This window comes from Pongo abelii, chromosome 7, assembly GCF_028885655.2.
Source record: "Pongo abelii isolate AG06213 chromosome 7, NHGRI_mPonAbe1-v2.0_pri, whole genome shotgun sequence".
Lineage (NCBI taxonomy): Eukaryota > Metazoa > Chordata > Mammalia > Primates > Hominidae > Pongo > Pongo abelii.
The window spans coordinates 120,828,106-120,841,845 of record NC_071992.2 but is presented as its reverse complement, the minus strand read 5'-3'; the positions used below and the strand labels follow the sequence as shown (position 1 = coordinate 120,841,845).

The 13,740-nt window shown below is 35.9% G+C and overlaps 1 long non-coding RNA gene across 2 annotated transcripts in view; it reads right to left on the bottom strand.

Annotated features, from left to right (window-relative positions):
- Positions 1-13,740, bottom strand: part of LOC112134636 (uncharacterized) — a 299,572-nt gene that overhangs the window by 52,324 nt on the left and 233,508 nt on the right. For both annotated transcript variants that reach the window (XR_008509231.2, XR_008509229.2), the window contains one exon: positions 9,443-9,563. This is a non-coding gene — a long non-coding RNA (uncharacterized LOC112134636). The remainder of the gene's footprint in view (positions 1-9,442; positions 9,564-13,740) is intronic.

Genomic DNA, 13,740 nt, shown 5'->3' with positions numbered 1-13,740 from the left:
ATCCCAGGCAAACAGAACAGAGCCAGAAGTATCACATTACCCAACTTCAAACTAAACTATAAGGCTATAGTTACAAAAACAGTATGGTCCTGGTGTAAAAATAGATGGATAGACCAATGGAACAGAATGGAGAACCCAGAAATAAAGCTGCACATCTACAGCCATCTGATCATTAACAGAGTTGGTAAAAATAAGCAATGGGGAAACTACTCCCTATTTAATAAATGGGGTTGGGATAGCTGGCTAGCCATATGCAAAAGTATGAACTTGGCCCCTGTGTTTTACCATTTACAAAAATTAACTCAAGATGGATTAAAGATTTAAACATAAGACCTCAAACTATAAAAATCCTAGAAGAAAACCTAGGTAACACTGATCTGGACATTGGCCTTGGGAAATAATTTATGCCTAAGTCTTCAAAAGCAATTTCGACAAAAACAAAAATTGACACTAGGACCTAATTAAACCAAAGAGTTTCTGCACAGCAAAATAAATTATCCACTGAGGAAACAGACAACCTACAGAATGGGAGAAAATATTTGAAAACTGTGCATCTCACAAAGATCTAATATCCAGAACCTATAAGGAACCTATAAGGAATAACCCAACAAGCAAAAAACAAATAACCCCCTTAAAAATGGGCAAGACATAAACAGAAATTTTCAAAAGAAGACATAAAAGTGGCCAAGAAACATGAAAAACAAAGTTCAACATTACTAATTATTAGAGAAATGCAAATGAAAACCACAATGAGATAACATCTCATACCAGTAAGAATGGCTATTATTAAAGAGTCAAAAAACAACAGATGCTGGTGAGGCTGCTGCAGAGAAAGGGAATGCTTATACACTGCTAGTGTGAGTGTAAGTTAGTTCAGCCACTGTGGAAAACAGTTTGGATATTTCTTAAATAAATTAAAACAGAACTACTATTTGACCCAGCAATCCCAATACTTTGTATATATCCAAAAGAAAACAAATCACTCCACCAAAAAACACCTTGTATGTTCATCAGAGCACTATTCACAATAGCAAAGACATCGAATTAACCTAGATGCCCATCAGAGGCGGACTGGATAAAGAAAATGTGGTACTTATAAACCATGGAATACACTGCAGTCATAAAAAAGAACAAAATCATGTCATTTGCAGTAACACGGATCCAGCTGGAGGCCATTATCCTAAGCAAATTAACACAGGAACAGAAAACCAAATACTGCATGTTCTTACTTATAAGTGGAAGCTAAACATTGGGTACTCATAGACATAAAGATGGGAAAAATACACACTGGAGACTGCTGGTGGGGGATGGGGGGGAAGGCTGAAAAACTATTAGGTACTATGGCTCACCACCTGAGTGGTGGTGATCAGTTGTAGCCCAGACTTCAGCATCATACAACGTACTCAGGTAACAAACCTGTACATGTACCTCTTGAATCTAAAATAAAAGTTATAAAAATTATATAAAAATAATCTGAACTATTTATAATATAATATTTTATTATAAGAATCAACAAAAGTACGATTATTATGGAACATTAGCTAAGGTGTGATTTTTTTCATATTTTTATAAAAATATTTATTATAAAATATTTGATTTATAAACACACTATCACTTAAGTACAAATCCCATTGATGTAATCATTATCCTCCCCCCATAAAAAATCAGCTGAGCATATTAGCACTCCCAAAGTATAGCTGACTCTGAGCTAAGACAATAAGAAATCATTCTCCCTGATTATTCTTTTTCCCATGAAGGTATTTTTTACATTTGCTATAACCTTAAAAAAACAATTTATATATATATATGAATTAATTTTTGTAAATGGTAAAATCTATATATAAATGTATATGTATCTCCAAATTAATAGACAAGGTATATGTCACTGTATTAGTCTGTTCTCATGCTGCTAATAAAGACCTACCCGAGACTGGGTAATTTATAAAGGAAAGAGGTTTAATTGACTCACAGTTCCACAAGGCTGAGGAGGCCTCAGAAAACTTACAATCATGGTGGAAGGAAACACATCTAATACTGTGACAGGCAAGAGAGCTTGTGCATGGGAACTCCCCTTTAGAAAACCATCAGATCTCATGAGGAGACTTATTCACTATCACAAGAACAGCCTGAGAAAGACCCGCCCCCATGATTCAATTACTTCCCACCAGGTCCCTCCCACAACACTTAGGAATTACAGGAGCCACAGTTCAAGATGAGATTTGGGTGCAGACACAGCCAAACCATATCGGTCACCTTCTTCAATGAACATTTCAGTACACTATCATACTTGTATTCATTTAAAAGCATATTTTTCAATACCCTTCATTTCTAGAAATGTCATTATATAAGGCAGAAATCATGAGAATTTAATAAATGTTTTTCATACTAGTAATAGGGATATTATTATATGTGATCATAAATATGAGTAGATATGGAACCATAAAAGGTTGTCCAAGATATGGCTTCCTTCCCTCCTAGAGATCTTGTAGTGCTCTATTTTTCTTTCCACACAAGACAAGCAATGGCTTCCCAAATCTCACGGACCATGGGAAAAGGGAGATCTCTATTCTTCCTTGGGAAGATACAGTAGAAAAGGTCATTTTTCCTGTAAAATGCTAAAAGAAATAGTATTCACCTCATGGAGTTGCTGTGAGAAGTAAGTCACACACATGTAACACTCAGTGTTGTAAGCACGCAAAAAATGTTTGCTATTTTTATAATTATTCTCATGAGAAGATATGAAGAGCAGAGCCCCCAAATCCCTGCATATCTGCACTCCTTTTAAAAAACAATTTTGTTTTCAGAGTCTATTTACATTTGAAACAGGATCTAATAATGTGCATAACGACTGATACTACAATTTCAATTATCATTTGACTGTCTCTTTCCTTACTCACACATTTACGAGAAAAATGTAGCCTCTAATGTCTCTGTTCTTCACCATAATTTTCCTGCATCCAAAACTGCAATCGTGTGTAACCTTTTTTATGGGTTACTTCCCTAAGGATAAAGGTCAACTCATTTATAAATATATGATGCATCAGTTCCAGTTTTACCATCTAACTTGATATTTTATTCTCACAAATCATCAATAATATACCAATAACTAGCCTTTATTGAATTCCTTTTCCGTGCCAAGCACCATCCTGGGCATTATGAAAGATGTGCTCTCTAATCCTTGCTACTGCACCGTAAGGTATCATTATTGCCATTTTACACAGGAGAACAAAAAGGTACAGAGAAGTTCAACAACTTTCTCAAAGTTACACAATGAGAAAGTAATTGGATTTCTGAGCCCACAGCCCAGATGGCCTCTGTTTTAACACACTCACCTACAAATCGAGCGGGGCTGGCTCGTTTATGGGTTCTCAGAATGTTACTGAAAGCAGAGTGTAGTGGCACACATCTGTAATCCCAGCTACTCAATGGCTGAGGTGGTGGGAGGATCGCTTGAGCCCATGAGGTTGAGGCTACAGTAAGTGATGATGGCACCACTGCACTTCAGCCTGGGCAACAGAGCAAGGCTCCATCTCTTACACAAAAAACAGACAAGAATATTCCTGAGGCATGAGCAATGAGAAGACCAACCTGATGATCAGCAAGTGGGTTCCTTATCTACAATGTTTTCTGGATGTTTTCTTTTAAAACAAAATGGACACAAAGGAGTTGCACTCATGATTTCTGTCTCAGGAAATGGCTACTGAAATTTGGGACCCCTGTTGGCAGTTGTTAATGAAGGTAAGGTGAGCAGAGTTGAGCCCATCTGATGCTACAGCTGATGGAGAAGCAGGTCTCATAAAGAATAATGTGGAGATGACAAAGAAACAAAAAGCCAAACAACAGCATCTTTACCCCTACGTAGCCTGTTTTACTTTCTTCTAGAACTATTTTACCTATTCAAATCCTTAAACTTGACTCTCATAATAGTATATTTATTGAATGCTTATTCTGTGTCCCACACTGGGCTAAATGTTTTACATTCATTTGTTAAAATTACTAATCTTCCACAATACCTTAGTAAATAAATTACTCTTTCAGTGTTGCCACAAAAGAATTGAGGCACATAAGAAACTTGCCCAAGTTTACAATCAAAGGAAGAGCGTGAATTCAATTTTAGATAATTTGCCCACTAGGTTGTAAGGAACATAAATTATTACCCATTCTTTTTATTACCATTTGTCATTAAAATAAAAATAACATGAGTTTGAACAAGATACCCTACTTTCTTTCAGTGGAAGAGCCACTGAAGACCATCTGAAAAGTTTTCTGTAAAAAGAAACAATTGCCCCCATGCCTCAGACAAGCTAAGAAACCAGTTGGAAGGTACTGCTTGGCATTCTAGTTTTGAAAGGCCAAGTTCCACTAAATAAAATCCTCACTTTGTGTATGTGTGTGGAAGTGATTAGTCATTTAATACTGGAAGCTCTACCTGGAACACATTTCTTAATACATTTTTTTCACATGCATGATGTCTTTCCACAATTTATTGCCACATTTTATTAAACTCTTGTTACCTAGCGTGTAATTGGAATCATCACTGATACATGAAACACGAGTATACAAATCTGAAAACGGAGTGGGGGCAGGTCAAAGAAATAACAGCGAAGCTAAATTTTAAAATGGGGGGGAGACATAGACTGTACTGTTATGAATTGCTGCACCCTTTGCCAGCCCAGGGCGATTGCTTCCAGAAAAATCACCCATATAAACTCAATCCTCTGAATAAGAAGTGATGGGGGTAAAACAGTAAAAACAGACCAAAAGCTACAAGAGAAAACAGGTGAATTACCACAATAGATGCCTTTACATTTTGATTCTTCAGAAATAGAAATTTTACCAGCATTAAATATAAATTTAACTTTGCCTTCTACTTCATGAGGCTTCTCTGGTTTCTCTCAATATGTTGGACCTTATTTCTCAAGCTCTAGCTCGTGTATTTTCCTGTGAAATGTAACTGTGTCTATCCATGTCATAATTTTTCTCCCAAATGCTAGCACAGTACCTGGCACAGTAGAACACAAGAAAAATGTTTTATGAATGAAACAATGGGTAAATAGTAAAGCTAGAAGTGGGAATTTTAAAAAAAAACTCTATAGAAGAAAACATTGGGAAGCTTATTAGGCTCCTATGGAATCTTTTCACAAGTAAAATTACATCTTCTTTTTGTGAAATAACTACCTTTCTCAGTTTCAGTCTTTTAGAATATTTTTCTGAATTCAGTGACTCTCTTCTTTCATCTCCAGATTACAGCCTTATTTTCACCACAGAGCATCATATCTATTTTCAGGTACATTCAAGGGCCACATTGGAAATTTCACAGTAAAGACATAGTCACCTTTAGACAGAAAACATTATATTTATTTTACTGAGAGACAGGAAAATAACAACAAAATATGAAAGAAAGAAAATGAAGAATGTTTCCTATAATTTCTGTCATAATCAGGCACAACCATTCCTGTTTTCTAATTACCATGTTTATTATCATCACTGACACCATAATTATTAATCATTATCCATTGCTTAAACATGGCTAGCTGTGTATGAATTATTATGTATTCTTATTACCAATTACCACCTGGGTATCTATGAAGATATGTAATCAAAATTTTTAATCTGATTCAGATTTTATAGCATTTTAAAAACATTATTCTGATTCTAAAAAGAATCAGATTTTTTAGGGAAATACATAAAGTGTGGAGATTACAAATAAAATGATTTAAAAGTACCCTTAATTCACAAATGTATTAGTCTGTTCTCATGTTGCTAATAAAGACATACCCAAGACTGGGTAATTTATAAAAGAAAGAGGTTGAATTGACTTACAGTTCAGGATGGCTGGGGAGGCCTCAGGAAACTTACAACCATGGTGGAAGGGGAAGCAAACACATCCTTCATATGGCAGCAGCAAGGAGAAAAATGGGAGCCAAGCAAAGGGGGAAGCCCCTTATAAAACCATCAGAGCTGGTGAGAACTTACTCACTATCACAAGGGTGAAACCGCTTCCATGATTCAATTACTTCCAATCGGGTCCCTCCCATGACACATGGGGATTATGGGAAGTACAATTCAAGATGAGATTTGGGTAGGGACACAGCCAAACCATATCAAAAAATTATCATCATTTTATTTTATATTACAAAAAAATTTCAATAATGTCATGTATAAGGTAAACAGTGAAGTCCCTTTCTTCCACTGTTCCAAAACACAAATGTCCACACAGTCAAGGAGGACAGTCAGCTAACAAATACTGCCTGGGTGGGCCCCCATGCACCAGGAACTGTTCTGGGTGTTTGGGACAGTGTTGAATGTGAGAAACAGAGCCTCTCTCCTCAAGAAACTTACATCCTAATGGCTACAAAAAAACTTAAGTAAGAAAATTAAGAAGATAAGTGTTACGAAGAAGATAAAGTAGGGTAAGGAGGTAAAAGGTAACTTATGGAAGCTCCTATCCTTAGGGCAGTCTGAAGGCCTCCCTGGGAAGATGACACTTGAGAGTAGACCTAGATCTCAGGAAAGAGCATTCCTAGCAAAAGGAGCATTCAGGAGCACAGGTCCTAATATGGAAATGAGTTTGGAATGTATGAGGGGCAAAAAGAAGACCATCATTTCTGAAATGTGGCAAATGAGAGACATCATGGAGAAAGATAAAGTTAAAAAGTTAGGGAAGAGCCAGATCCAAGAGCATCTTTGGGAGTTTAGATTATATTCTGATTGTAATAGGAAGCCTTTAGAAGGGATTAAAGTGTTCAGAAAAACCCTAAAATTTCAGCCCGGCTACTGTATATATAGAGGACAGGCTTTAGGAAGACAAGCAGTGAGGCCAGGGCTGGCCAGGAGCCCATCACAGTTGTCCAGGCAAGAGTTGATGGTGACTCAGACTAAGCCTGGGGCAGTGGAGAGGACGGATGGTGAAAGGCAGGAAGTATTAGTAAAAGGATAGAACTTGCTGCAAAATTAGACATGGTAGGTGCAGAAAAAGAAAAATCAAAAATTCCCAGGTGATTCCTATTGACAGGAGGCATACATTCATTAGATGTTCTGCTCACATATGGTCTATCATAATCTGTAACTAGTTTCTAATACTTTACGTGTTGATATTAGTAGCCACCATCTACTATGTATCAGATGCTTTACATAAACTATCTCAATTAATTCTCATTTAGCAACCTTATGAGACAAATATGTGCTATTATTAGCCCCATTTTATAAATAAGGAAATCAAATTAGAGATTATGTGGCTTATTCAAATTCACACAGCTAATAAGTGGTTGAGGTAGAAAAGAATCAAAGCAAAGCAAGGACTATGTGCCACTAAGCCACACTCTTAATCACTATGGGATATATCTGATGAGTGCCCACATTTACAACCAATTCCCCTTGTTACACATTTAGTTTGTCTTCAGATTATCCCTGCTAAAATAATGCAACTATGAGCATTATTGGTCATATACTTTTGTTTTTTTTTTTTTTTTGAGACGGAGTCTTGCTCTGTTGCCCAGGCTAGAGTGCAGTGGCGCAATCTCTGCTCACTGCAACCTTCACCTCTTGGGTTCAAACAATTCTCCTACTTCAGCCTCCCAAACAGCTGGGATTACAGGCGTGCACCACCACACCCAGCTGATTTTTGTATTTTTAGTAGAGTCTGGGTTTCACTATGTTTGCCAGGCTGGTCTCAAACCTCTGACCTCAGGTGACCTGCCTGCCTCAGCCTCCCAAAGTGCTGGGTTACAGGCTGAAGCCACTGCACCCGGCCTATTGTGCATATAAACTTCTGTGATTATTTCTTTAAAATAAATTCCTAGAAGCTACATAGGTACAATAAAATTATAAAAAAATTTAAGACATTTTACACACATACAAAATTGATTACTTTCCAATTTTACCCATGTAAAGTTTTACTAGCAGTGAATGCAACTAATTTACGCATCATCACTATTTTCATAATAATTTAAATTTCTGCATTGTATCCTGACTGTTCTCACACACCTAGAAAGAGACAGAACTAGAATGTGCACGTGAACAGGCTGACACCAGATACACCAGTGGTCCCCGACATTTTTGGCATCAGGGATCGGTTTCGTGGAAGACAGTTTTTCCACAGATCGGGGATAAGGGGTTGGGCAGATGGGCAGAGATGGTTTTGAGGTGAAACTATTCCACTCAGATCTTCAGCATTAGATTCTCAGGAGGAACACACAACCTAGATGCCTTGCACGCACAGTTCACAACAGGGTTCGTACTCCTATGAGAATCTAATGCTGCCACTGATTCTTAGCAGAGCTCTTATGGTAATGCCTACTCACCTACCGCTCACCTTCTACTGTGTGGCGCAGTTCCTAACCACTACTGGTCTGCAGCCCAGGGACTGGGGAACCCCAGCTTAATATAATAGAAGTAATTGAGTTAGAGATCCAAGTTATTTTTCTCAAATTTTAAATCATGTAATCCAACACCACTTTTTGGATAATCAAATTTTTCACAATTGATCTGAACTATCTGAAGTGATAAGTTAATAATAATAATTATTAAACTAACCATTTAGTATGATAGGTGCCACACAAAACACAGGTTGACAGCAACCACAAATTAATAACCATTATATCCTCATATTTTCATGGAGTAAATTTATTTTTATGCACATATGTAAACGCCTATGTTTTGAGTAAGGCTAGCTGTCACAACAAAACATGCCAAAATATTAATGGAATAACACAAAATAAATGTGTATCTTAATCACATCGAATCCAAAACAGTTTTGCTGATTACCAGGTATATCTCCTGCAGGCAGGGATTCAGGGACCCAGAACGTTCCATGCTGAGACTTCACTTCAGCATGTGCTTGCAAGGTGTCTATGCTGGTCTGTCTCAAGCTAGCAGGAGAAGGAACATGGAGGATTCCCCTGCCTCCATGAGAATTTTTTATGGGGAGGTGAATTCCACTGACTAGAACTCAAACATGTGGCCACCTCTAACTGCAGGAGAAGACAGGAAATGTAGTATCTCCGTATGCCTGGGAAGAATAGGAAATGCATGTTTAAAAACCACCGCAGTCCAGGCAACAGTCTATCAGGGCTTGTTATCTTTTTCACTAATCCATATGTGTGCACTTGTGTCATTTCTGCACTGATTATCCAGTAGCATAAAGCCTCTTTATTATTATTCTTTCTCAAAATTATCTTGGTTGTTCTGATAAATTTATAATCCGTTTCCCATAAAAGTCAAGTTGCAATAATAGAAACATAAAAGTCTATAAACAATAGAAAAATTCTTTAGACCAACCGCCGTGGCTCACGCCTGTAATCCCAACACTTTGGGAGGCCAAGGCGATCGGATCGCTTGAGCCCAAGAGTTGGAGATAAGCCTGGGCAACACAGCAAAACTCCATCTATAGAAAAAAAAAAAAAAAAAAAGGAAAAAATTAGCTGGCAGTGGTGGCACATACCTCTAGTCCCAGCCACTCAGGAGGCTGTGGTGGGAGGATCGCTCGGGCCTTGGAGGTGGAAGTTGCAGTGAGCCGAGATCGCAGCACCACTGCACTCCAGCCTTGGTGACAGAGTGAGACCCTGTCTCAAAAAAAAAAAAAAAAAAGTATTTAACCTCATGGGTAGCCAAACACTTTATATTTTTTAAATATATCAAATTTTCAAGTATTTAAAATAATAACTAAAGCCAGGACCACGCACTAAAGTCAACATTCTTGAACATGTACATTAGTATAAACTTTATGTATGGTAGAGGGAGAGAAGTCTGAAATTTGGAAATATAAAACAAAAGCTATAAGTGATCCATAGCCTTTAATAAGTTATTTTTTATTCCTTCCTCTTTAGTAATAAAAGCACTTTTAAAAATCTGATCATTTTATATCATTATGGCTCTGGAAAAAATCTCAGATTTAATGTTGTGTTCTCATTGCTAGTACTTTGTAAATTATTTATTAACTACAATCTTAACATACAGTCAATAATTATTTAGAAAACTAAAGTATAAGTGGTTGCAAATTCAGAAAAAAATTATTTTATTTCATTGCATATTAAAGAAAGTGATCTATTTAAATCATTTTGAGGAATTGAATGAGGCTTTTTTGTGGCCTAGTATATGATTATTTTATAAATGTTTCATGAGCCACCTCAAAAACAAGGTGAAACATTCTGCATATTTAGTAGACAAAATTAGATGTAGAGGCCTATATGTAGGTTAATTTTATAAATACTAATTAAATCTTTTAGTAATATTTTCCCAATTCTATGTATTAAATAAGGATGCATTTAAGTCTTCCAATACTGTGTTTCTGACAATTACTCCTTATATTTTGATAACTTTTGTATTTATGTATTTTAACCATTGTTATAAACACTGTATCCAAGTCTATATATCTGATTGAAATGTTCATTGTCAGTTCAGTTCATATATAACTTTTTAGTTTAGGGTTTGTGTGTTTGTTTGTTTGTTTTGAGATGGTCTTGGCTCTGTTGCCCAGGCTGGAGTGCAGTGATGCAATCATCCTCACTACATCCTCGGCCTCCAGGGCTCAACCAATCCTCCCTCAGCTTCCTCCCTTAGCTTCCCAAGTAGCTAGAACCACAGGCCCACTACCACGCTCGGCTAATTTTTTTTTTGTAATTTTTGTGGACAGTGTCTCACTATGTTGCCCAGACTGGTCTCAAACTCTTGGACTTGAGCTATCCTCCCAAAGTGCTGGGATTATAGACATGAGCCACCATGTCTGGCATTTTTTAATTGTTGAGTCTCTTATTTTGATTCATTTCTCATTTGGCAAAACATATTTTGAGTAACTTTTTAGTAAAGGACATGTGAAATATATTTAATTGTGTCTAAATCTGATTATGTCCTTCTATTAACTTCACATCTTAACAGCAATGCAGCTAGATGTAAATTTCTGAAGTCACAAATTTTTCCCTTCAAAATTATATAAACACTATGCCATTATGTCAAAGCATTTAATGTTAGGCAGCCTAACTTTTCTACTTTTGTAGGTAATTTTTTTCCTTCCTGAAATCTTGCTTATAAGATTCTTTATTGTGATTTTAAATTTTCTATAGGATAGAGATACTAATTTCCCCTCTTTAATTTTGCCAGGTACACAGATCTTATTCTATATGTGCTCTATTTCTTTACCCTCTTTTTATTCCATTTATGAGTATTACTTCTGTTCCATTTATTACCAACTCATCTTTAGGAACATAAATTATCTTTAGCCTAAATTTCTATCCTTTGTTATCCATAGCTATATTCTTCTCTTTAATTATCACCACTTATTTGAGTTTCTCCCATCTTCTAAAACAGTCTTAATAATTTTCTTTAAAATAATTTTGACTTTATGCATTGTATATTGTTATTTCCAATTTCTAGTTAATATACCGCTGTTACTGCATTTTAGTTTCCTTTAAAACTTGCTTTATTACATATAGCATCCTCGTTCCAAGCTTATATTTTTATATTATTCAAAAATCAAATATATATTATGTAAAATGTACTGTTTATTTTAATAATTGTTTCAAATGTTCTTTCTACACAATCTTGAGAATTATTGTCCATCTTTTATTTTGTAGAATTTTTTCCTGGATCCCTTTTCCTTCTGTTTACTCATCCAAAAACGAGAAGAGAGCAATCAGATCTGTTATCTTTCTATAAACTGAGTTGACAGGCTTTTCTCAGCTCCCTTCACTTTCTTTCTTTCAGATCTTAAGTCAGAGGAATGCTTTATGTAAACAGCAATGCCAGTTAAACAATTCTGCAAGCTGAAGAGGATAAGTGCAAAGTCGGAGCTATGGAAATAACCAGTAAAAAGCTAAATGATGAGTCCTAAATGATAAGTAGATGTTACTCAATGGATTGGAAAAGGTGGGGTTGATGAGAAATTTAGGGGAATTTCCAATACCTGCAGCATGGAGGAGAAAGAAAGCATAATACGTTAGGGAAATGCAAACTAATGGTCCGTAGGTTCCAGATCATTCCATTCATTCCTTGCTTCACTCATAAATTTGCACTGTGCTATAAACAAGCATTTTCAAATATGTGTCCCACTCCAAACTAATCCTGCAAGACACTTCATGAAAAAGAAATGGATCTCATCATCAAGTAAGTTTGGGAAACTTTGCATATTATATTCCTCCCCCTTTTGGAGATTCACTGGGGACATTAACATTAAGGATCTTGAGAAGACCTATTGTAAACAAAACTGCTTAATCTTAACTTACAGTTCGCCACATCTTGTCTTTAATATCTACTAATATTCTATGGCAGTTATTGGAAAAGACTTTGGGAATTGCTGCTGTCGTCCACGGAGAGTTATTGAATGGCTTTTAACACAGAAGAGACAGGATCAGATTTGCATTTGCAAAGATTACACCGAATGCTGTAAGAATAAATTAGTGGGTACAAAACCAGAGGAAGAAAGGTAAAGTACCAGTTATTTTTATAATCCAAAGCAGAAACATAACTATGGAAATAGAGAAATCTGTGGATGTCTTTTAGTGTCACTATAGACGTTTAGAGAGAAAAAAACCAAAACATGTCTTTTGGAGTTTACAGGGAATGACAAAAAGCCAGCTCTGGATGCTTTTTCACTGTCTATGCCCAGATATTACATAAAGCCCATTTCCAGAAAAACTGTGACCAGAACTTCAACCTTCAATTTTGTCTCTTCAAATTTCTTACAGCACAGAATCTCAGCACACTTCTAGTTGTTTTTCACTCCTTAAATTGGATAAAGGACAATTTTGTCCTTTGTGTTTCCTTTGCCATTTTCAACTACATTTATTCCTGAATTGTTCTATCCATTTTTCTTTAAAAGAGTTATCTTATTTTTGTTCCTTAAGAGTTCGCTGTTTTCTTTAGAGACAGAGCACAATGTTGTAGCTAAATAGCCCAGGTCACAGAGATTACTAGATGCATTTTATTTTTCTAGTCAGCTCTGCCAAACCTTTTCAATATTACTCTGGCTCCAGTTGATTTATTTTTACTCTTCATACTAAAAATTGGAAAGTTTTTTACATAAAATTGTTCTTCTTACCACTCCCCTCCAACCATGCATTCATGAAAATAATCAATATATCCTTTAAAAAGGGAGGTTACAGAGAACTATTGGAGCATTTCTGCCATAGTAATTCCATTTTGTTATTTTTCTATAAACTCAAATTCCTTATTCCCATTACTTTTAACACAATAGTAAATATATTTCTTAACACTGAATACTATGAACTAACAGGAGTTGAGTAATTTAATCTAAGACCATCCTATCATTATAACAAGTTGATATCAGGAAATATGTAGATTGTCCTGAATACCCTCACCAGAAATTTGGGTAGTGGCTATACTAGAAGATCCATTTTTTAAAATACATTTTAATTTCTTTTATTCTGACCTACCTCTGCAGGAAAAATATACATATATATGAGCTAATCTAACCTCTCAGAGAACATAATACATTGTGAAATCTATTATAATCAATCACTAAAACTCCAATGGACTTCCCTATTATAGGACAGTCCTAACTGATCTTGTTGAAGAGAATTTAAATCATCCCCCATCACTGCAACATCAACATGAGCATTTATTAATCACCCAGTCTTTTCAAAGTTGTTTGGTAAGCCCTTTGGATACGTGTTTGGTTTAACATTTAAAAACCATGAGACTTCGATGAGCTTTTCTTTCCTGGTTGTATATTTTCTCATCTATTAAATGGAGGTAATTCCACCACCTACCTCTTATAACTTGTGC